Source organism: Panthera tigris, chromosome D1 (genome assembly GCF_018350195.1).
Source record: "Panthera tigris isolate Pti1 chromosome D1, P.tigris_Pti1_mat1.1, whole genome shotgun sequence".
NCBI lineage: Eukaryota > Metazoa > Chordata > Mammalia > Carnivora > Felidae > Panthera > Panthera tigris.
This window is the reverse complement of record NC_056669.1, coordinates 85,959,418-85,984,581: the sequence shown is the minus strand read 5'-3', so window position 1 is coordinate 85,984,581 and position 25,164 is coordinate 85,959,418. Positions and strand designations below refer to the sequence as shown.

The 25,164-nt window shown below is 39.5% G+C and overlaps 1 long non-coding RNA gene across 8 annotated transcripts in view; it reads right to left on the bottom strand.

Annotated features, from left to right (window-relative positions):
* Positions 1-3,886: 3,886 nt before the first annotated feature.
* LOC102950983 overlaps positions 3,887-25,164 on the bottom strand; it is an 88,310-nt gene continuing 67,032 nt past the window's right edge. For 6 of the 8 annotated variants that reach the window (XR_006208089.1, XR_006208090.1, XR_006208086.1 and 3 more), the window contains 2 exons: positions 5,469-5,653; positions 3,887-4,181 (listed from right to left, as the gene is read on the bottom strand). This is a non-coding gene — a long non-coding RNA (uncharacterized LOC102950983). Of the gene's footprint in view, positions 4,182-5,468; positions 5,654-24,032; positions 24,090-25,164 lie in introns of all 8 variants that reach the window. The other 2 variants (XR_006208087.1, XR_006208088.1) reach the window with 2 other exon arrangements.

The following is a 25,164-nucleotide window of genomic DNA, read 5'->3' as shown; positions in this document are numbered from 1 at the left end:
GAATTTTCAAGAGTGGAATTTATGTATGTGAGTCAGTTCAAATTTGCATGTTTGTTATGGATGTTACATAATATTATTTTTTTGGCTCTTTAAAGTTTATAAAATAGTTACATACATTTTGTGACTTGATTATTCAACAGTTCTTCCCTCCCCCCCCCCACAATTGTTATTATCCCCATTTTACATATAAGAAACGTGAGGCTTGAAGATATTAAGGACTTGCCCAAAAGTCATACATCAACTCAGCAGAGCCCAGGGCCCAATTCTTCCATATCTAAACTCCATGCTCTTTCCCTTCATTGACTATTGTTCAACAATGTTCAGGAACATTGGGAACCTATTATAGATGGACTTTAAGAATCTCATGTGTATGGGAGAGAGGAGAAACTCTGGACATATATAGAATGTTCCATTGGTGATACCTTCTCTTAATCCAATCACTCAACCTGGTTACCATCTCTCATACTCTGTCCCATCATGGCCAAGTTCTTAAAAGCCTACTTTCTTATTTCCCATTCACTCCTTGAGCCCTGCAGTCTGACTTCTGTTCTCACCACTTCTCTGGTGGAGGCAATGTGTGGCAGCCCCCAGCTGGAGTGGCTTCCTGCTCACAGTGGTTCCTGCTTCTCTCAGTCCCACCAGCCATTTCTGTGCTATGTTATCATATACCATGGCAGTGGCTGATTATTTAAGAGGAGAAACCTGACCCTAGCTAGGCCAGTCTCACAGAAGTTTGAAACTTGAATAGAAATCTAGATATGGGGTACGGGGGAGTGCGCCTGGGTGGCTCAGTTGGTTAAGTGTTGGACTCTTGATTTCAGCTCATTAGTCATGATCTCATGGTTCGTGGGTTCTGACAGCACAGAGCCTGCTTGGGATTCTCTCTCTGCCCCTTCCCCTGCTCGTATGAACTCTTTCTCAAAATAAATGAATAAACATTTAAAAATATATAAAAAATCTAGAGATAGGGAATGACTGGAGCTGAAGTGTTGAGTGGCTTCCCCCTGAAGAGTCCAGCCAGTGCTCCAGGGCAAGTTCCTTCAGCTGCCTTGATTCCTGCTTGGGTGTTCACCTCTTCCTTGGACTTTTCACACCATCACTTTTCTTGCTTAAACTACTTTCTCAGGCTTGCTACCCAGAGACTCATAACTAAAACATTCATCAGCAAACCTTTTTACCCTTTTTTTTTTTTTTGAGAGAGAGAGAGACAGCAAGAGTGTGAGAGAGGGAGCATGCCCAGGCGAGAGAGAGGATCAGAGGGAGGGAGAGAGAGAATCCCAAGCAGGCTCCACTCCCTTTGCAGAGCCCGACTAGGGTCTTGGTTCCATACCTGAGAAATCATGACCTGAGCTAAAATCAAGAGTCGGATACTTAACCAACAGAGTCACCCAGGTGCCCTTAAATTATATTCTCTAGCATAAAAATTATTTTTAATTTTCTCTTGGTTGCCAGCTATATTATACCCTCCTTTAATGTTGTAAAAGGATTTGTTCAGCTATCAGAATAATTTGTTTTCTAAATAAATCACAAGGACATAAACCTTAAAGCTTTAACCAGAAATTATTAAATGACTATTAATTGTATCTGTTCCTCTTTCACTTAGATGTATCTTATTTAGTCCATTATATTAAAAAAGATTTGGGAATATCACGCTTTTTAAATTGATGCTTTGTGGATGCTTTTTTTTTTTTTGGCTAAAGTTATTTTATATTGCCACATGCTTTAAGTGTATGTTTTATCAAATCCTGGGAGCTTCTGATTATACTCATTCAATTTACGGAAAATATCTAATATACAACTCAATTGGCATATACAGTCCTCATTCTTGAGAAAAATGCATTTGGTCTTTCTGTGTGGAAAAGAATCAGCTGTTTTATGGTCTATTTGGCTTCTGCTTATGTGAGTGTGTGTTTTATTTAATGACATCATAACTGACCCGGCTGTTCGGTTAATGGTCACATTTCTCTGCCTTTACAGCTTCTTGTGTCTTGCTGGCATTTCTGAAGGGCAATTATTGTCTGAAAATTGAATATCAGAATGAATTCATTTAATCTACAAACTATTTTAAAGGCTATTTTCTTCATAAATTTTTGCTGTATGGTTTATCTGATTCAGTTAAGATTGGTTAAAGAATTAGATGCAACAATAGAACGGTATTAATCATATGCTGGCATGATTAAATTATATTGGTTATATGACAGGCAGCCTCAAAAAATCAGAATAGTTACAATGACCAGGTGCCAAACAAATGCTTTGCTGAATAAATGAATAATGAATGGGAAAATCCTAAACAGATGTCTCAAAAGTTGCTTGAAAATTTTTCAGTAGACTGTCTACTTCTGAAATTTTTCCTGTTTCTAATTCTCCCCCAAAGAAAATTAATACCAGCATCTTACATTTATTGTCTCTACCAGGTGTCAGGCACTGTTCTAAATGTTTTGCATGTATTAATTAATTTAATTACCACAATGTCATGGGGTTGCTATAAAGATTTAAAGTGTATAAAGTTCTTACACAAGTATAGAAATCTGTATCTGATATTAAGTTAAAAGATTTAGTTGACATCTTTCTAAATTAAACTTAACTGGAAAATGACTCTACACTCCAATCTTTCAAGAGTAGAAGTTAGATATTTCTACAGTTACTACAGAGGCCTCTACTTTTAAATAACCAATTCGAAGCCTAGTGGAGAGGCCCAGAACCTGTGTTGATAAAGCAAACTCTGCTTGATTTTTTTGGCCCTTTGAAATATTTCCTTTTTTCCTAATCCAAATAGAATTCAACTAGGCACACTTAACTGTTCAATGAAATCTACCTTGTCTAAAATGGCTGTTTTACATCTCTAACCCTCTGATTCTGCCCACATTAGCCATGGATGCCATCACCCTCAACCTGCACTGGAAGAAATTTTCACATGTACAAATTGTGGAAACTCTGGAAATTGGCTGTTGAGTCTTGGAAGTTTGCATTTGTTGATATTCGTCATTAAGCCTTTGGTTATCTTACATCCTGTATCGATAGAAATCTCTACCCACAAAATATTTATCAAGACCATGCTAATGGGTTATCACTAACTTCTGTGACATCTCCCAAGGGTATATTACAGAGTAAAGAATTTTAGTTTTCTTCTGAGCTTTTTTGGTTCTATTGGTATTGCCAGAGGACAGTCCTGCATCCATTCAAGGTTATAGGGTGTGAAATAATATTCTTGAGCACACAGATTCAGCAGCATTCTGTTACCTATGAATTAGGTAACATACGTATAAATTAAGATGAGCACGTAGGTTGGTTTACCCCAGACACTCTGAGTTTATGCCTGTTTTCCTAACTCCCATCCAGCATTTGCACCAGGTGTTTCATTTTTTGATACGATAGTTTTATTAATGGTGGAATGAAAAGATGGGATGGTTTTGACAGACCTCCACTCTGGACATCCAGATTCTGTCATGATCTCCACTGTATGTGAAATGGATGTGTAATGGATGGGATTCCCACTTTAACACGTGGTTTCATCTGGAGACTAATCCTCCTCTCTTTATTGGACCCTTTCAAGGTGCAAAGCAATTGCCACCTTCCTTCCTTTCTTTTTTTTCCCCCCACCTTCCTTTCAAGGAAAGTGTGCAGAGTGCTTGTCGATAAAAACCAAAGTGGTCCTCAGATAGGATCAGTAATGACAGCTAGTTCCTTCTATCTCCAGTGACTGTGGGAGAGACAGTCAATGATACTGCTCCTGCTGGCCTCTTGGTACACCTGCCAGACCATCAGTGGGCTGAGTCAGAGAGAAATGGGGAGATTATGGGTTAGGCATACATGAAACATGTGCAGGAAATACAGGCTGAGCAGTCATACCAAAAAGTGAATACAGAATAGACTGAACACTCTCAGTACAGAGGTTTTATTATTTATTGCATGATGAAAATAGCATGTATTTCATTGTTTGGTAATGCTTTTTTAAAATGTTGCAAAAAAAAAAAAAAACCTTTTGGCAGCTTAGGCTGGATTTTTGAAGAATAGACTCTGAAATGTAGGTTTGCCTCCAGGGGGTTATTGGGAACAGCACCTGTGAGGGAGCAAGGGAAGCAGGATTGGGCAGTAGGAAAATTGAATTGTGATGCAGGTGCAGCAGAAGCCTCAACTGATCCCATGGGAGTTCTGGAACTGGGTGATCTCTTGAGGGTGTCCTGAAATGAGGCAAGTGGGCCAAGTATTTATACTTCACCACCACCTCCCACCCCCCTGCCATTTACCAATTTTATGGGGTGGGAACTTCCCCTGCCCACCCCCAGGGAGATAACACGACATTGAATAAAGCAGCATATTTCAGCAAGAGCAATTCTTGGATATGGAATTAACTGTGAGCTATCAACAGCCAGCATTCCCAGCAGCTGGGGGAACCTTGTCACGGTCTTGCAGGGGGAATCTGGGCAGCACACCACAGTATTCACTACAGCAGCAATGAAGAGGGGTTGAGAAGAGGAAGGAAGGAAGGAAGGAAGGAAGGAAGGAAACAAGGCAGGGAGTTAGGTAGTAGGTTTGTTTTATAAAAATTAAGTACTGAATTTCTATGTTCCAAGAAAGTTGATGAACTTGCACATAATATTTGCACACATCTGTCATCTATTACAGGATCCATAGTGATATCATTGACTGATGAAAATCAGAAGACATAAATATTCTGAAGAAGTATTAGATTAGCAGTTTTTTTTAAAGAAGATAACACATGCAAAAAAAAATAACACATGCAGCTTCTGAAGTTATATTTAGGTGTCACTCATTCAAGTGTGATTTCTCCTTTTTACAAATTAATTTGGCTATTTAAAAAAATTTTTTTCACGGTTATTCATTTTTGAGAGAGAGACAGAATGCAAGTGGGGGAAGGACAGAGAGAGAGGGAGACACAGAATCCGAAGCAGGCTCCAGGCTCTGACCTGTCAGCACAGAGCCCAATGTGGGGCTCGAATCCGTGAACCGCAAGATCATTCGACCTGAGCTGACGTCTGGAAGACCAACCGCCTGAGCCACCCAGGCGCCCCTAATTTGGCTATTTTAATTTGAGATATCTTTTCCTGGGTTCCCCAGAAAGTAGCACCTAAGATAAATCTTTATATTCAAGTATTTTATTGGTGAATGAGATTTGGGTAGCAGGAATGAGGGTCAGGAAGAGCAAAGCAGGGAAGGAGGAGCAGTCAACATAAAGAAGTGCTATCAAGGGGCGCCTGGGTGGCTCAGTTGGTTGGGCGTCCGACTTCAGCTCAGGTCAGGATCTCGCGGTCCATGAGTTCGAGCCCCGCATCGGGCTCTGGGCTGATGGCTCGGAGCCTGGAGCCTGCTTCTGATTCTGTGTTTCCCTCTCTCTCTCTGCCCCTCCCCCGTTCATGCTGTGTCTCTCTCTGTCTGAAAAATAAATAAAGGTTAAAAAAAAAAAGAAGAAGTGCTATCAAAATTGGCCATTACTCCATGTGACTTACTGTTCGATCCATCCAGCTGCCTGAAGAGCCATATTAAACACATTCCAAGACAGTCCTTCAGATGAAGAAAGGCGTAGCATTCAACAGCTGACCCATTGGTTACAAGTTCCTTCCAGGAGCCATTACCTTACTTCTAGGTTGTATATGTATGTGAAATATTCTGCAAGGTGTCTTGCAATGAAGCTCTGGAACACAAAGAAATCCAAACTGAAGATACAGAGCTGAGGTGAAAGACTTTTAGGATGCACCAGTGGGAAAACCAAGTGGAACTAGGGAGGCTGAGATAATCTGAAGTGGTACACAACAGATACCCAATATATATTTTTTTCTTGTGCATTTACAAGAAATAAAGCCAAAGCTGTTAACGTATTGTCTCCATTAGCAGCAGCAGAAGTTTGCAAATAGTTAAATGATGCCTGATTTATATGCATTATATCAGATATTTCAAATAGAAACTCAATTCAATTAATTTTAATAGTGGTTCCACTTTTACATTCAATTCGTAAAATAAAAGAGCCAACTATTTGAAAGTTCATTTGGTCAAAGGTGAAACATCTGCCATTTCTTCCATTATTGTGAATGTTATCATAGATTTAGTTAAAAAGTTGATCACTATAGGTAAAATAATTCATGTTTCTGGTGATAATACAAACATAAATTTTGGCAGAGCACCGTACTGAAGTAGAAGTAATGCTTACATTGAATGAAGAAACTTAATTTGGAGTAGAAAAGTATTTGAAATTGGTGGTAGTGTGCGTATCATTCAGAATTGTATCTATCTGTGAGGTTGTTGTTGGCCAACAGGTTGTTCTGAAATCAAATCAAATTGGCTTTCTTCATTTGTAAAAGGTGAAAAAGTTGGAGAAATTACTTTATCTGATTTAAAGACTTGCCATGAAGCTACATAAATTGGACAGTGTAGATTTGGTATAAGAATGGATACATAGATGAATGGAATAGAATATGTGACCCAGAAACAGACCAACATATATGATGTCAGGAGATTTTGACAAAGGCGTCACAGTAATCCAATAGTGAAAAAGTTTTCTTTCCCCCAGTAAGTGGAAGTGTTCCAACTGGATATTCATACAGGAAAAAAAACAAAAAACAAAAAAAACAATAAACCTTGTCCCTTACCTCAAACTTTGTATAAAAATTAATCATAATCACAATGAAAACAAATCATATGCTGAAATGTCAAAGCTAAACAATTAATATTCTAGAAGAAAACATAACAAGAAACTCTTTATGACTTTGGGAAAGCAAAGATTTCTTAGGACACAAAATACAAACCATAAATGAAAAAACTGATAAATTGAATTTCATCAAAATTTAAAACTTCTGCTCTTCTAAAGTACCACTACAGTAAGGAAAAGTAAACCACTGACTAGGAGGCAATATTTACAATACATAAACCTGATAAGGGACTTGTACCTAAAATATATAATGAGCACTTACAACTCAATAATAAGACAAAAACCCAATTAAAAATAGGCAGGAGATTAAACAGACACTTCACTAAAGCAAATATAAAGGCTAACAAGCATATGAAAAAATGCTTAACACCTTTAGTCATCAGGGAAAAGCAAATTAAAACCACAGTGAGATTGCACTACACACCTATTAAAATGGCTAAAATTAGAAAGAATCACAGCACCAAGTATGAGTGAATGTGGAGTAGTTGGAACTCTCATACACTGCCGGTGGGAGTGTAAAATGGTACAGCTACTTTGGAAGCCAGTCTGGCAGTTGCTTATATACAGTTAAGCATTCACTGTTTACATAATCCAGAAATTCTGCTCCTATGTATTATCCACGAGAAATGAAAGCATATGTCCACACAGACTTGTACATGAATGTTCATAGCAGCTTTATGCATAATCTTTTTAAAATATTTATTTATTTATTTATTTATTTATTTATTTATTTATTTTTATTTTGAGAGAGAGAGAGAGAGGAAGGGAGGGGCAGAGAGAGAGGGAGAGAGAGAGAGAGAGAGAATCCCAAGCAGGCTCCGTGCTGTCAGTACAGAGCTTGACACGGGGCTCCATGCCACACACTGTAGGATCATAACCTGAGCCAAAATCAAGAGTTGGACCCTTAACAAATGAGCCACCCAGGTGCTCCCATAATCTTATTTTCATTTATTTGCTTGTTTATTTATTTATTTACTAAGTTTATTTTGATAGAGTGTGAGCACAAGTGAGCTGGGGAGGGGCAGAGAGAGGGAGAGAGGGAGAAAATCCCAAGCATGCTCCACACTGTCAGTGCAAAGCCTGACCCACAATACTCACCAAGGGGCTCAAACCCACAAATCATGAGATGATGACCTGAGCCTAAGTCAGGAGTTGGATAACTAACCAACTGAGCCAGCCAGGTGCCCCCAATAGTCTTTTAAAAGTGGAAAACAGGTGAATAGATAAAGAAATTGTGGCATATCCATACAGTAGAATACAACTCTGCAATTAGAACAAACTACTGTAATGAACACCTTCATGAAAGCATCTCAAAACGTTATGGTGGGTGAAAAAAGCCAGATCCATAAGACTGCATACTGTATGATTCCACCTGGTAAAACTCTAGGACAGGCAAAAGTTACTTACACGAAGAGAAAGAAAATCACTGGCTCTGTGGGACGAAGGTGCATGGGGCAGTGGCACTTACTACAGGAGGTGTGAAGGAACTTCGTGATGTGATGTAAATATCCTATAGCTTAATTGTGTTGATGGCAATAATTCCCCATCCTCAACCTCATTCTCATTTCTACATACTTGTCTCCTACCTTTCTCCTAGGCCCCAGCTACCTCCTCTATGAAGCCCTTTTCCCAAGCCGGATCTCTGTTCCCCTAGCACTTTAATTCTCTTGGGTGATTTATCACATTTTTTATCCATAGTTTAAGTGTATGTTTTATCTCCTCCTTTTTCCTCTGAGTGCTTTAAAGCCAAAAGGTAGTATGTTATTCATCTTTATATCACTTGTAGATCCTAGCACAGTGCCTGGCACACAGTATGCACTGAGTAAACATTTGTTAAATAAATGAATGTGTAAAGGAAAGAACAAACAACCCAGTGAATGAATGAATTAATGAATTAATGAAACCTCTGTTTAGCACAGATACTAAGCATAACAGCATCAGTAGGCATGGCGTAGTGAAAGAGATTTTTAAGTCCTTTTTTTCCCATTACATTTGTGGTCATTGATAAAATTTACAAGTCCATTTTAGTATAAGGTCTGTGCACAGGAAGCAGTTAAAATCTTTCTTTTTTGCTCACATCAGAATATCTTGCAGTGAATGCATCTGACATCCTGCTACAAAAAGAAGAGGGAAGTTCTGAAGTGTGGAGGTCCGGATTCAAAAGGTCTTGATCCATGGTTTTGCTTTCCACCCAGACAGCACGTTCCAGCAGAGACAGGAGTCCAGCCAGCAGCCCAGATACTGACGTGTGATACCCATTGTTTGCAGATTTCTGCCCCCAATGTTCCTCTGTGAGGAAGAGCCAAGATTTTATCTGATTGTAATTCAGGCTGAGCTAGGGCACCTCAGACATCATGGTTCAGAATTTTTTTTATGCGTCCTCCATGATTGTACTGCATATTGTACATAGCATAACCCACACATAGTACATGAGCATAACTCTAATAATATTCACTGAATTAACAAATGCGTGAACAATCTAATTATCACATGAAGCAGGAAGGGCTGCCCTTTTGTCCTGATTTGTGACACTGTGGACCTTCCGGGGATGTGGGAGTGTCGTATTGCGCAGCCTCGCAGGCTCTAACTTTAGCCAGCATTTAGAGGTAGCATTTAGCTCCAATAACACAGATCTACCAGGAGGGACTACACTTTCCATCACCTCTGTTCCAGTGCCCAAAACTCCTAGCTGAATTAAGACAATGAAGTATCAATCAGCCAGTATTTACTAGGCACTCACTGTATGGATGAACAACACTACTAAGGCATACAAAATTTACAGATGAAATACAGGGCATGGTTCTTGCTTTTCAAGAACTGCATAGTTTGTTGGGATTCAATATTCAAATATTCACAAAACAAAAAATAACGCAGAACTATCACAAAATATCAAGTTGTATGGCTTGGAAAATAAGGAGGTATTGAGTTCAGAGAAGAAAGTTACAGAAACTTTTGCCATTGAGGTGGTGAGTGCTTGCCAGCAAATTCTGTGTAGGTTGTTTCTGAGATGTTGCAGCCCAAACTCCTTATGTGATGCCAGCAGTGTTTATAAGCCAACATTGGTTCTTTAATTTTTTTTAATGTTTATTTATTTTGAGAGAGGGAGAGAGAGAGAGAGAAAGAGAGAGAGAGAGACCAAGTTGGGGAGGGGCAGAGGGAGAGGAAGACACAGAATCCGAAGCAGGCTCCAGGCTCTGAGCTGTCAGCACAGAGCACAATGCAGGGCTCGAACTCATGAGCCCTGACATCATGACCGGAGCCAAAGTCAGATGCTCAACCAACTGAGCCACCCAGGTGCCCCCAACACTGGTTCTTTAAATGTTGCCATCTGACTGGGGAAGTGAGCTCCTGGCACAAAGCCTCCATCAAAGTGTAGAGTAGCAAGAAGCAGTCTGGACCTGACAGAGTATTGATGTCGGGCTGCCAGAGGTGTGAACCAGACACAGAGAAGGCAGAAGTGGAAGCTAGACAAAGGGTGAACACTAGCAGATATCAGGGAAGGGAGAGACAACAATCAGGAAGCTGACTTGCTAGGTGACAAGTCGAGAAGCTCTGACAGGTCAGGAAGAGAGGTGTGAATGGGCCCAGGTGATCCTGGACTATGGACATTATGTAGCTGTGTTGGAAGTCAAGGTGGTCAAGGGTGGAAACAGAAGAGGAGGGGTTGGAATCAAAGTAGTTAGATCAGAGGTAGAGAAACTTTATGTAAACAACCACCAGTTAAAGATTAGTCAGTCTAAGAAGTCCAGAAGTAGGATTTTGATCCAATCTCTGTCTTGGGGAGCCCCAACCTGAGTGCAAAATTTCAGTCCTATCAGCTTTTCCAGGGCTGCCATTTAGACCAAACTTTGAAGGAGAAACTTGGGAATTAAGAATAAAACTTACTTAGATTGGTTTGTTCCATGTGACTGCTCAGTGACCCTATATCAGTCTCACCAGTATTTTCTTATTTTTTTGTACATGCGAAGCATATTTGTACCTCAAGAACTTTGCACATGTTATTCCCTCTCCAGAGAATTCCTTTGCCTTGAGTCTTCAAATGTCATCTCCTCAACCATCCAACATTGGTTCCTATCAATTTCCAGCGAGGCTGAGTCTCTACTGAAGACCTCACTGGGGTGGATTCAATTTATGATGGGTCACCCTGTGTGAGGGAACTTGCCCATATCCTGAGGGAGCTGCTATATTTGGTGGCATTTCATGGGACAGACTTGATGATTTGGAGGAGCCAGGGTACGCTGGTCACTATTAAGCAAGGACCATTCACACCTAGCCTTTTCTGTATTAGAATGAATTTAAACATAGAAAACAAAATGCAGTCAGTTTCAGAATATTTTAATGCTGCTTTATCTATTGAGAACATAGGATCAATAAAAGCATGGGTATTCCTAGCCCACAAAAAAAACTGGTAGGTTTGGGAGTACAGAATAATCAAAGACAAATGTTTGTAATGAGTTTTTAAAGCAGTGAGAACATTACAATACAGACTAAGGATAGAAATATATGAAGGCATCTTGTTACATGCTGTATTAATTATGCCATTTCTTACAGCTGCCATGAAAACTTATAATAGTTTAGTTCATGATTTCAAGAGGTATTGGTAGATCACATGGGCTTTACCAGTATCAAGAGATGAGTCAGTTTCTTCTATCCCATTTACATGTCTCAACCCCCTAAGACTGTCTAAAATGTCTATTGGGAACACTATCACAGCAAACAATTTTCAAGAGCACACATCTTAGTAACCATACTTGATTGGACTTTTAAAAGTGAATAAAAAGAAATGGGTGAAGTGGTGTGAGAGATACAGGCCTCCAGTTATGGAGTAAGTCATGGAATGAAAGACACAGCATAAGGAATGTAGTCAATGATGTTGTAAAAGCGTGGTAGCTATACTTGTGGTGAGGATAGCATTATGTATAAACTTGTCAAATCATTAAGTTGGACCCCTGAAACTAATGTAACATTGTGTGTCAACTATACTCAAATAAAAAATAAATAAACTGGATAAGAAGAGAGGAATGAGGGCATAGGTCCAATGGACTCCAAAGACTAGACAGGACCTTACTGTTGCTCTGGCCCAATCCCATCATTGTTTATATGGAGAAGCCGAGGCCAGCAAGTCAAAAAATTTCCCCAAAGTTACTGAGAATCTGTGGCTCTTTGTTCCCATTTCAGTATCCTCAGAAAGATGATCAGAATGGTTTAATTCTTTCATTCAGTAAGTGATTGTTGATGGCCTATTTGTGTACCTAGGATTATGCCAGGTGTTGGGAGTATTTACTGGGTGAAATAAATACCATTTCTGCTTGCACGGAGCTTTAAATCCATGAAGGAAAATGTAATTACATAAACAATTGCAGTTAAGAAGTTTAGGGTCATGATAAAGCACGTGCAGGATAATTCATTCATTTATTCACCCAAAAACTATTAAAAACCTACTGTGCACCGGGCACTGTTCCTATATTAGTGATAGCACAGCAGAAAACACAAAAGCCTACTCTCAGGGAGTTTATGTTGTATCAGGGGAGTCATATAGTAAACACAATAAATAAGTTAATTGTGTACTAAGTTAGAAGACAATAACCATGGCTAAGAGGAAACATGGAGATGGGCAGGGAAGTTGGGGGAAGTGGAGGCCTGAGGGAAGGCCTCATTGAGTGCATTTGAGCAGGACAGGGAGGAATCCATGCAGATAGCTGAAGGAAGACTGTTCCTAAGGCAGGGCGTGCCTACCAGGTTTGCAGACTTCCCCCAAGGCCAGTGTGGTTAGGGGATGCGAGTGAATGGAAAGGAGGCTCCTTGGGGCTGCATGTCAGGGCCCCAAGCCAGGGTGGAGGGGGTGTGCGCTGTTGTGCGCAGCGCCCGTGAAGTTCAAGGGCAGGCCTGGCTCTCTTTTCTAAACTTGCTCAGATCTCCAGCCAGCTTACACACTTAGGAAGTCACCCTGCCCTTGTGAAGAACAAACATTTACAAAAGATGGCTCAGAATTTTGGTCCAGTTTCATTTGGAGAAGCCAACTATTCCAAAGACAAACCCCACAACTCGAGAGAGAACTAGACACTGCATTCCCTCAGCAAGAAGCAACGTGCTGCTGGACCCTCCACGTAGGCTCATAATTACATAGTTAAGAGTATAAATGAGGTTGATCTTTTTTCTCCCTCTCTCTTCTTTCCTTCCATTGAAAACAAGATTCACAGTGTTTTCCTTAATTTTACCTTCATTAATCTTATTAGAGTTTTGCAAAGCACGTTCCGTGAGAGCCCCGATGGGGAATGTTTTCTTTACCAAAGTTCACGATTCTCCTATTCAAATCACTAATTTCCATGGTTTCACTTCAGTGCTTTTGTGCTCTTCAGGCCCTTCAGGAATGAGCTCAATTATCAACCCTGAGTGAATCTGAAACCTGATTCAGTCTTCTTATGATCTGATTAAAGCAATGGGGTTTTATAAATGTCACTAAAGAAATAGTCAGACCTAGACTGCTAGAGGCTGGCCAGGCAATAATTTCCTCCTGTGAACTTGTGGCTTATTATCTTTCGAATATTTGAAGCAGATCAGTGGTCTGATGGTCATTGTGTGTCTTAGGGGGTTAAGATTTTACCGTGAAAAACATTCTTTATAATACTTGGCATGCACATTCCAAAAAAAAAATCCTATCAAGAGACTGGCAGTTTTTAAATTAATTATTTGAGCTTGAACAATTCAAAAGCATCATCAAATTAAAACAAGGTAATTTGGCACAGAGGTTATTGCCCATCATGTCTTCTAATTACTTTTCTGTATTTTGAAAAAACAAAAACAAAACATTAAATGCTGAGATAATGAACTTTGGGGGCGGCGTTCCGCAGCAATCCCCTTGGTGATGGAAAAAACAGCCCTGACTTCTAAACAGACCCATCTGATCTTTCCCAGAAAGATCTTTTTGTAGAAAGTGGCAAGAGTAAGACTCAGTCTCCTTAGAATGTCTTTAGAGCACACTAGCCATAAACTGCACACATGGTTAGGGAGCAAGGAAAATGAAAAGTAAAATAGAAGGGCACTCTCATAGAGTAAGATTGCTGGGTCAAAGGGTAAATGCACGTGTAATTTTGATAGCTATGGCCAAATTCTCCTCCATAAGAATGTACCCTTATATTCTACCTGTAATGTCTGAGAGGTCTGTTCCCCCACAGCCTCAGTGTTATCAAGCTTGTGGGTTTCTGCCAGCTAATAGGTAAGAAATGGTATCTCCGTGTGGTTTTAATTTGCAGTCCTCTTATTATGAAACAAGTTGAGCATCAACTTATGTTGAGCATCAACACAGTCATTTGTGTCTTTTTTTCTGTAAACTGCATGGTCACGTTTTATGCCCATTTTTCTATCAGGTTTTGCTGTTTTTCTTCTCAATTTTAAGATTCCTTTATACAATAGGGAAATTAGCCCTTTATATTAAGAATTGCAAATACCCCCACCATTTGTCTTTTGTTGTTATTGTTTGCTTGGTTTTTTTTTTTTTTGTTTCTCCTTAAAAAGTTTTCATGCATTCAAATTTATGGGTTTTTTTTTTCTTTTTATTGCTTCTAGGATTTGGGACATAGTTAGAAAAGCTTTTCTCACTGCAGATTATAAAGAAATTTGTCCACATTTCCTTTTAGATCAGACGAGATCGGGAGCATTCAGGGTGGTATTAGGTTTCCTTTTAGTAATTCTCTGGCTTTATTTTTTACATTTAGATCTTGGGTCCATTCAGCAATTATTCTGGTAATACTGTAAGGTTTTAAATAAATTTTATTTTGCCATTTGACTTTTTCCTTATTTCACAGTACTTTTGAGATCAATAAAATATTTTAAAATTTTATCATTAACATCTCTGATTTTAAAAGTAGTACATGTTAATGAAAAGTAATGTACAGAGAAGCAGAGGGGGGAGGTAGAAATTCCAAAGTGTTTACACATGTGCGTATTTCCACTTTTTAAAATTATATTGTATATTATTGTGATAATACTGTCTGTACAATTTTGTATACTCTTCTTTTTCAGTTAACATTCTAGGACAAACACTTTTCCATGGTACTAAAAGCAATTCATAAACATGCATTTTAATGCCTGCAAAGTAATCCATAATTTGAATATATTGTTATGTACTTACTCATTTTTGCATTATTGATATGCTTTTTTGGTCAGCTTTTCATTTCTTAACTATCTCTTAATTCATAACTAACTCTGTGATGACTATATCTATACATTTCAATCTGCAAGATAGATTCCAGAAAAGGAATTGCTTTGTGAAAACCTAAGCACATTTATTTTTTTAGAATCTTGATACATAATGCCTAATTTCTTTCTAGAAATCTAGAAATTAGGCAGCAACTAATATTGCACCCAGCAATATGTAACACCATCACTCTTACTACAGCATTTTTAAGAAATACCTTTTCTCTCTAACAAATTTAGGTTTTGAATCAAAAAGAAAGTAAAATGTTTAGTATGGAGCAGATAAAAGTATTATCCAGAATATCTTTGACCAGTAAATTTAGTTTATTCCTTCTTTTGTGTTGTGTAAGTCAAGATAGTCATAGTTATTATACAATCAAAACACTACTAAAATTCCAGATGAATAATTTGCGCCCAATTTAAAAATCTTATATTAATTTTTCTAGAAAACGTTGATTAAGTGTACCAGGCCCCATTTGTGTCACACAACATTATACATTAGTGAACAAAACAGACACCCCTTCATATATTTAAGTTACCTGGCCAACCCTTGTAGGCATCTGAGCTTGTAGCATGTACTTAATATATGCTGTCTTGCATTTATTCTTTTGCAAATTTTTGCCCATAACAAAGACCCTCCCTCCCATCTTCTGCAGGGGAAGATGCTATACACACTAACTATAATAAGTAAGTAAATTAAATACGATGTTAGAAGGTGGTAAGTGCTACAGGAAAGCAGAGTAGGGAGAAGTCAGAAATGGTAATGCACTACTATGTAGGTGGGGCATCCTAGTCTTCAATTTCCTCTACTAGTTTTTCCTATTAAATTCTCTTTGAGGACTAAAATATTTTTAAATCTTTTTTTAACTGTTATTTTGAGCTAATTTTAAACTTATAAAAACAAGCGGCAAAAATAGTGCAGAGGGTTCCTGGATACCCGTCACCCCGCTTCCCTGAGTGTTAACATCTTACATAACCCTAGCATAATTATCAAACCCAGGAAATTAACATTGATACAGTTTGAATTTCAACACTTTCTCCACTAATGTTCTTTGTCTGTCCCGGGATCCTATGCAGCTTCCCCATTACATCTACTTGTTAATTCTGTCTCCTTTCATCTGTAACAGTTTCCTAGGCTTTTCATGTCTCTTGACAGTTTTGAAGCTTACTTCTCACTTTGTAGATTTTCCCTCAATTTGGATTTTTGATGTTTTCTCACAATTGAAGTAAGGTTATAAACTTTTGGCAGGAACACAACAGAAATGATGTTGTGTCCTTCTCAAATCAAGTTTTATGATGTCAAGATGTTTTATTATTGGTGGTTTTAACTTTGGTCCCTTGGTGAAGGTGGCGTCTGCAACTTTATCCATTATAAAGTTACTGTTGTTCCCTTTGTAGTTAACAAATATCTTGAAGGAGATACTTTGAGACTTTGCAAGTCTTCAATATTTTTCCCACGGATTTTTTTTAACATCCATCTGTAGATCTTGTCTACAACAAGAATTACTGTAATATTTACCTAATGGTGATTTTCTACCTCCTTCTTTCCTTCTATACCTATTCATTGGTATTCTACTGTAGGAAAAAGCTGTCTCTTTTTAGCTATTTATTTATCTACTCAATTATATACTTTTTTCAATCTGGACTCATGAATATTCATTTTGTTCTATGGGCAAAATCCAATGGTTTCATTACTTATTGTGTTGCTCCAAATGTCCCAACTTGTTCACTAGGAACATCCGTAGGTAGACTTTTGTTTTCTTTTGGCATGCCCTCATCTTATTTACAGCACTTCCCTCCTTTCTGGCTCCACAACACTCTCCAGATTCATCCTAACATTTTCCCTGCCCTTGCCCCTGCCCTGCCATTTCTCCAAGAAGCCCTGGTTCCTTTTATCAGAGAACAGTACTTAGAAACCAAGATCAGGGCACTGGTTGTGCCCACTGCAACTGAGGACCATTGCTTCTAGGCTATTTTAGCAGAGCTAGAAAATTGCATATCTATAAACTATGCATATGTACCTATCAGTACCAACTATACCCATCTATACATCTGTATGTATCTTTCTATGCATATATATCTGTGTGCTTGCATGTATACATATATATGAACATACATATATTCATGTGTACATATATGTGTGTATGTATATAATAATGAGCTTATATTGATACCTTGAATTCTAATCCACAGTGTTCATTTTAACCTTTCCGCTTTCCTTATGTGGAACTTCTTTCTCTGACAGTGAGAAACCAGGCTGTGATTATCTACAACTTATTTACTTACTATTAAATGTTCTAGTAAACATTTAATGAGAAATGCATTTCTAAATAGAAGACAGCATTTATGGGTGGTTCTCTTTGTCTTTTGCCTGACAATATCTAGTCAAGATAACTGTTTCCCACAGTTACTTAAGTCGATTCTTTTCATACCCCCTTTTTAGTGTAGTTATGTTAGTCATTTGTTGGTGTTTGTTAATGTTAGTGTTTATAAGTTCCCTCTATATTCTGGTTGGTTTTGTTTGTTTAGTTTTTAGGGCATATGAAAGGTATATTGAAATATTACTATGTTTTTAATAAGAAGGGCTAATGAAAATATAGACTCAGAGATGTTATTAGTCTTTTTAAACTCAGTTCTTGGTACAATGTTGGCAATTCTTTTTTTTTAATTATTTTTTAACATTTATTTGTTTTTGAGAGACAGAGTGTGAGTGGGGGAGGGGCAGAAAGAGAGGGGGACACAGAGCCCGAAGCAGGCTCCAGGCTCTGAGCTGTCAGTACAGAGCCCTACGCAGGGCTGGAACTCACAAACCGTGAGATCATGACCCAGGATGAAGTCAGATGCTTAACCGACTGAGCTGCCCAGGCACCCCCAATGTTGGCAATTCAATCAGTATTTATTGATTAAAAGATTTTGCTTATATGTAAATACAAAATTATGATGAACTAGAAAATAGTATTTGAAGCTAAAATTATGGCATTAGAAAAACATAGCTGGGAAAGAAAAAAATTTAGAAAAGAAACTATCAAAATCAGAGAGAAAAATAGCCTCAGAGTCTCACTTTGACTTTTTTGACTGAATTCTATAACTTTTCAATCAGGACTTATAAGGAGTTTCACACAAATTTAAGAAATATGGAATTTTTCAAATTTTTCTCAAAAATTGGGTTATGCCCATATCAGAGTTTAAGTTAGCTAGAAAGCAGAGGTACCCATAATGTTATTTTCATATCTTCATATAAATATGTTTTTTCTATAGAACCTGGTGTCTTCTTTCCACCTCCTGTGTCTCACAAGGAATTTAAAGAACTTTCAAACAAAAGGACACAGTTAATCATTTTCATATTATAAACCTAAATGTTTCCTCTAAGTAAATGCCATAACAGGCCACAACAAATTTAAATTCCCAAATAATTTAAACTTCAGGGGGATGAGGTTAGAAGACTGGGGGAAGTTTTCACCTCCTTGTACACCTTTTCTCTCTCAGGATACATCACTACCTTCCACTGTCATTTTTGTTTTTCTGGGTCATGTTCAAAAGAAAGTAAACACAAGGTTCTTCATAAAGTATGTAAACATATTTTCTTTTTTCTTTTTTTTTTTTTTAAGGTTTTTGTACTTATTTTTTGAGAGACAGACAGAGCGTGAGCAGGGGAGGGGCAGAGAATAGGGAGATACAGAATCTGAAGCAGGCTCCAGGCTCTGAGCTGTCAGCACAGAGCCCAGCATGGGGCCCGAACCCACAAACCTTGAGATCATGACCTGAGCTGAAGTCAGACACTTAACCGACTGAGCCACCCAGGTGCCCCACATATTTTCTTTATTAAAGTGGAGAGATGAGGAACAAGATACATTATAGCAAGAACAGCCTAGAATATAGAACGTGTTTTCTGAGCAGTCTGAGTAAGATTCCTGCCAGCTGGGTTTCTCCCGCATGTGTTCAGCCTGGCTGTTAAGCATCCAGCGGCCTTGATGTCACAGATAATCCCACACATACTTTTTTTACTAGCAAACTGTAGTGTTCACCAAGACAGCACCTTTCCCTGAGTTCCTCACTGACACGTTTGCTTGGCCCTCGTCCTCCTTTTTCCTGCCAAATTGTGCTTTCAGGAAAGAATCTGCATCAGGTTACTCCAACTTCCGTGAATTAAAGCCCACAGGACAGGGAAGATGAGAAGGAAACCAGCATCTGGGGGAATATTCCAGGCACTGTGTGAGAGGATCTACATACACTTCTTTAAAAAAATATATTTTAAGCCTTATGTCTAACATGAGGAATGGTGGGGATTTGACTGCCATGTTCCAAAAATTTTAGCGAGAAACTTAAAAAAAATTATTTTCACAGGTGGAGTCACCCGTTTTGGGAAGGCTGATGTTGCTGTCCTCACCCCACTGGGAGGGGTGGGAGCAGCGTCTCTGCTGCTCCACTCTTCATTCTGCCCTGGCCAATCGAGTTCCTCGTATACTAGATTCTGAATAGTATTAGCTGAAGATTAAGTTGTTTTTACTGACAATCAGAACAGATTCTGTTCTCTGAGTTCATTTCACAAATATTTATTGAGCTCCTGCTTCATAAGTCTCATTTCCTGTAAAGGATGATTAGGAGAGGATGTACAGGGAATAAAGCATCACTCCTATCTTCAAGAAGCTCACAGTCCACGGATAAACACACACGGAGTGTGATTAGAGAATATGTGTGTGTGTCTAGGAGGGGTGATTCCGTGCTTTCTAATCTCCGTCAGGCTAAGGAGCCTCACGAATCCCGTGTGGAGTGTTCTGATATCCCTTTAACCCGCTGTAAACACAGCCACTTTCTCTGGCTCTCAAACAATAATAAACATGGTGGGCAAGCGATAAATAACTCTATGAGGGCTGTTCTGTTTCCAGCTGGAAGAAGCCTCCTTATCCTTGTTAGTGCCTGACCGGATTTAGGGGTTTAAGCTTGGTGTCACAGTACCTTTTCTCTCTCAGGATACATTACGTTTTCCTAGCTCTTATCTTGATTCACTTGGTGGTGTCTATTTATACTCTTGCCCCAACACAGGGTGAGAGTGAGGGAGTGTTGGCTCTTGTCTTCCCAGCAAAGTTGAGAGAGATACCTAAGTACATCATCCCAAGAACGTCCCCCTCTCTCTGGATGTGTTTTCCCTGCTGGTGATGAAGACAGAACAAGAGAAGAGGGCAATGGGGCTGACCACATCCACTGTGAACTTCCACTCTCTTCCCGCCTCTCTGGAGTCCTGGGTGTGGGACAGGATTTGGCTCTATTTTCTCAGGAATTGCACAGAACTTGATGAGAAAAGTGACTTTTTTTTTATTTATTCTGAGAGAGAGAGAGAGTACACGTGTGCAAGCACACACACACAAGTGGGAGAGGGGCTGAGAGAAAGAGGGAAAGAGAGAATCCCAAGCAGGCTCCATGCTGTCAGTTCTGAGCCCAAGCGTGGGGCTCAATCCCACAAACTGTGAGATCATGACCTGAGCTGAAATCAAGAGTCTGACGATCAACCGACTGAGCCACCCATGCACCCCGAGAAAAGTGACTTCTACCTCTACTCTGAGGCTCACCCCGGGCAGTTTCAATTGAAATGCCAACTGTTCTAAGAGCTAAGAGACTTAAGTGTACCCTGTTCATTGGGATGTGTTTTCTGATGGGCTCTGCACGCCTGGCTGGTGTGGCTGAAAGTAACCCTGCACAGGGTAACCACAGAGTGGACAAAATTTGTCTGCCCAAGTACACACACCATTTCCCCACCCTCAGATAAGACCATGTGGTGTTGGTGGGTGGAGAGAGACCTCTGGCGAGGAAGACAGCATCTCTTGTTGCCAGCTTTCCTTTGACACGTCTCAAAATCTAGAAAGAGCTGAAGCCAAAGAGAATTTCCCAGGAAAAGGAAGCTAAACGACTCTGCTTTTATAGAGAAATAAAACAGTTAGGAATTCTCTGACATACTTCCTCATCCCAAACCTAACTCTTCAGAACTCCTTGGATGAAATCTAAAAGATAGTAACCAGGAAGACAACGCTAATATTTCTATTTACTTTGTTGAATGTCCTGCAGAACTTGGGTAAAGGCCTCACAGTTTTGTCTAAAGTTTCTAAATAATAACTGGGAAAGATGTCAGCAATCCTTTGGACTCTGGGAGAAAAGAAAGCAATTTGCAGAGTAATAGTTATCATATGTCTATAGGATGGCATGTGTATTTTAAAAATATTGGCCTTGTATTTTTTAAGTATTTACAGGTCATGGGAGGATATTTACAGAACAATTGCTGTTGGTTACCCTCAGTATGGGGGTAGTGGATTGGGGGGTAGAGAGGGTGGAGACAGCCAGACTATTAATTGTGTTCCTTTATACACTTCAAATCTGTTCCAACTGTTATGATAAGCATTTACTTTTATGTTTATAATTAGGAAATAAAGCATTTTGTTTTACTTTTGTTAAAGTTTATTTATTTTGAGAGACAGAGAGAGAACATTAGCAGGAGAAGGACAGAGATAGCGGGAGAGAGAATCCCAAGCAGGCTGCATGCCATCAGTGCAGAGCCCTACGCAGGGTTCGAACCCACGAACACTCAGAACCATGAGATCAAGACCTGAGCCGAAATCAAGAGTCGGACTAATGGACTGAGCCACCCAGGTGCCCTATAAAGCATTTTGTTGTAAAAGGTAGCTGGAAGGTTTGCTTGCGTGCCTGAAGCTGTCTGAGAGAAGGATCAAACCAGTCTTGCGAATCAAGAGGGAGCGTGTTGGGCCACGTTGAGCCCCCCCCCTCCCCCCCCCCCCCCCCGCCAGCCAGGCAGAGGCTGCCCAGTGGGCTGTTCTGCCACCAGGAGGAGGCTGAGGCTGTGGGCAACTCGCCTCCAGGAGCCTGTGCTTCCTCAGTCCCAACCTCAAGGACGTGTCGTTGCAGGTGATCAATCAAGAATCAGGCTAGACTTGCGCCTGGAGGGAGAATCTTGAAACCAGTGAGCTGATAACCGGGGAGCACTGTCATGGGGCTTAGAATCTCCCACTGTTTTGGCTCCAGCCAGCACGGAGCGGCCGCTCTGGGGGCCAGAGAGCAAGCCGACGCTTTGCCAACATAATGCTTAACCTACCACATTCCTATGAATTGGTTCTGTTACTATTACCCATCTTACAGATGAAACACAGAAGCTCAGAAAGCTGAGTCAATTTGTCCAAATTCACTCGGCTTTCAACACAGGCCTACAGTGAAAATATAATTACAGCTGTATAGTTGTAGTATATTAATATGTTTGTGTACACTTATAGAATGTACATGCTTTATAGCCTCCTAATTTTTCCAGCACTTTCTCACACCTGGATAATCTGTAGTCTATAGTCTCCTCAAAAGCAACAAACACAGAGGATTACTTCAAGCTTCCACAGGGCCTGATGTGTCACAGACACTCACTAAGTAATAGTTTCGTTGTATTTCTTTGGTGGCCGCCACACTGAAAGGAATCAGACCCCAAACAGGTTGGAATCGAAGCTCTCCAGGATGAGTCAGTTAGAAGCAGGTCTGGTGTTGGGAGAGCCTGGGTAATACTACTTTATGTGAAGAAAGTGTGCTCATTCTTCAGCCCACTCTTTCCTCATATCTTTCTCCTTTTCCTCTTCCTTTCCCTATAAAAACATCTGAGTTTGTGTTCTGGGATAAGAGAAAAATGCAGGTTCTACCCAATTTAGTTCTTCCTCTACTGATCTGATTAGAATAAACAAGAGCCTCCTAGGACTTGTAAAAAAAAAAAAATCCTTACTCAGATCTTGGATGAATTATTGCTGAGAGGTTTTAATTGGCTGTGGTTGGCTTCTGACCTCTTGTACAGATTGATTTATGAGGTGAATTTGCAATCCACTGTTGGAAAAATTGATAGCATGGTAACAGATAGAAGTTACTGTTTGAATAAGGCTTGGAAAATATTCATGCCACTCCAGCCCCCGCTGCAAACACCCAATTTCATGTCCACAGGCAACATTCCCTGGGAGCACTGATGGGCCCTAGGCTAGCCCTATGTGTTTGTTTTTAGAGTCTGATAAAGGTTGCTGTTTTCTAGTCTGCAGGGGGAAAAATAAAAAGTTAATGTGTAGAATAATCTGTTTTATTTTTCCCTATAATTGTTCTTAAGCCTTCTGCAAGATTTTATGTGCAAAATTTTTAACACAAGAGTGATTTGTTCTTTTTTTTGCCACCATTTTAGTATTTTGTGTGGTTCTTCAGAAGACACGATAACTTCTGCTTCTGAACCACAGCCCTAGGGATTTGGGATAAGCTCTCTGATTATAGTGCAGTAGCTTCTCTCCCCTGTTTTAAAAATATTTTTATTTATTTATTTATTTTTTGTTTTTGATATATATAGAGAGACCAAGCAGGGGAGGGGCAGAGAGAGAGGGAGAGAAAGAGAATCCTAAGCAGGATCTGCACTGTCAGTGCACAGCCCCATGTGGGGCTCAAACTCACAAACTGGGAGATCATGACCTGAGCCGAAATCAAGAGTTGGAAGCTTAACTGAGCCACCCGGGTACCCCATTTCTCTTACCTTGTTTAAGGAAGGAGGTCAGATTTTGAGGGATTGTGTGGAACAAAATTGATCACATGCAAAGTGATACAGGTTCCACTTCAACGTATGTGTCTGGCACTAGATGCCTTTAGAAACATGGGAGACCTGTGCTCAGTGATATTTCTATTTCATATCACTTCTAGGATGTAGGACATTGTTCGTATCCAATGAGCCATTCTTAGAAAATGGCTTTAGAAAAAAGTGAAACATTTCCTTGCATGAATTCTTGTAGCCTGTGTGTTGCACTGATTTACATTGATTACCAGCCACCTACTCTCTAGTTCCTGCCTTCTTCTTCTGAACCATCCACGACACTTTGCTAGGTGCAGAGTCAGTGCCTAAGAGCTTTGTATTATCTTTGTTCACATATTCGTTCATTCAACAAATCTTTCTTGAGCGCCTATCCTGAATAGCCTCTAAGTAGGCATTTCATGCACAACAGTGAGTAAAACAGATGTGGGTCTTATCCTCATACGGCTTAGCTTCTATAAGAGGGCAGACAGTGAATAAGTAAAACACATAAATAGGTCATTACAAATTATCATGTGTGTGTGAAAAAAGAAAAAGAACAGGATGCTGTAGGGGGGGAGAATAAAATGGGATGCTTACATTATGTGAGGTAGTCGAGGAAGGACTCCGCGGAAGATATGACATTTAACCTGAGAGCTGAAGAAAGAAACCAGCCATTAGAATGGGAGAAAACATTCTTGGCAGAAGGGACAGCATGTGCAAAGTCCCTGCACAGCAGGAGGGTTGAGCAGGTGCAGTCTAGGAGCTAAAAAGGATCTGCATGGCTGAACCATAGTGAGCAACACAGAGAGAGTGTGGATAGATGTTCAGAAGACCAGGGTCATTTAGAACTTTGCAGCCTAAGTTAAGAAATCTGGATTTTGTTCCATCAGGTGGGAAGACATGCTGATCCTTATAGAACCTCACAAAGACACAGCACTGAACCTCTGGTTTGGGAAGGCTTCTTGCCAGCCTCGAACCAAATTAAATGAGGTCATACCTTTTCAGAAAGCTTGGTGTATCTCTTTCAGTATTTTTTCAATGCATACTATATACCCTGTAGTTATACAGTTGTACAATACAATCGGGATAGCATCTGCTCATGTTCACTGAATGTATTATAGCAGGGTCCACATGTTATCAAATGTTCTTCTACAATGTGATTTTTAATGACTTCCTAACATTTCCAGTACAATATGGTACATGAAGGACCATAATGGATCTAGCCTAGCTCCTATTAGACATTTGAATCTAATAAGTTAGTAACACTATTAACATATATATACATATATATGTACATATATAGTACATATATATATACATATATATATATATATATATATCTTTGTATATATGTATATATTTTAGAGCGAGAGAAAACAAGTAGGGAAGGGGCAGAGAGAGAGGGAGACAGAATCTTAGGCAGGCTCCACCTCAACACCGAGCTGGACATGGGGCTCCATTTCACCATCATGAGATCATGACCTAAGCCAAAATCAAGAGTTGAATGCTTAACCAACTGTGCCACCCAGGCACCCCATAATATTAATGATTTAATGATAAATAACAAACAACGTATAGAACTTACTTGCACGTTAATTTTTGCACATGTATACCTGAATATTTCTTTAGGGGAAATTCCCAGACATGAAATTAGTGGGCCAAAAGAATATGCTTACTTTTATGATTGGATCAAAAGTACCATGATGTCAGTCTGAAAGCTATCAGTTGA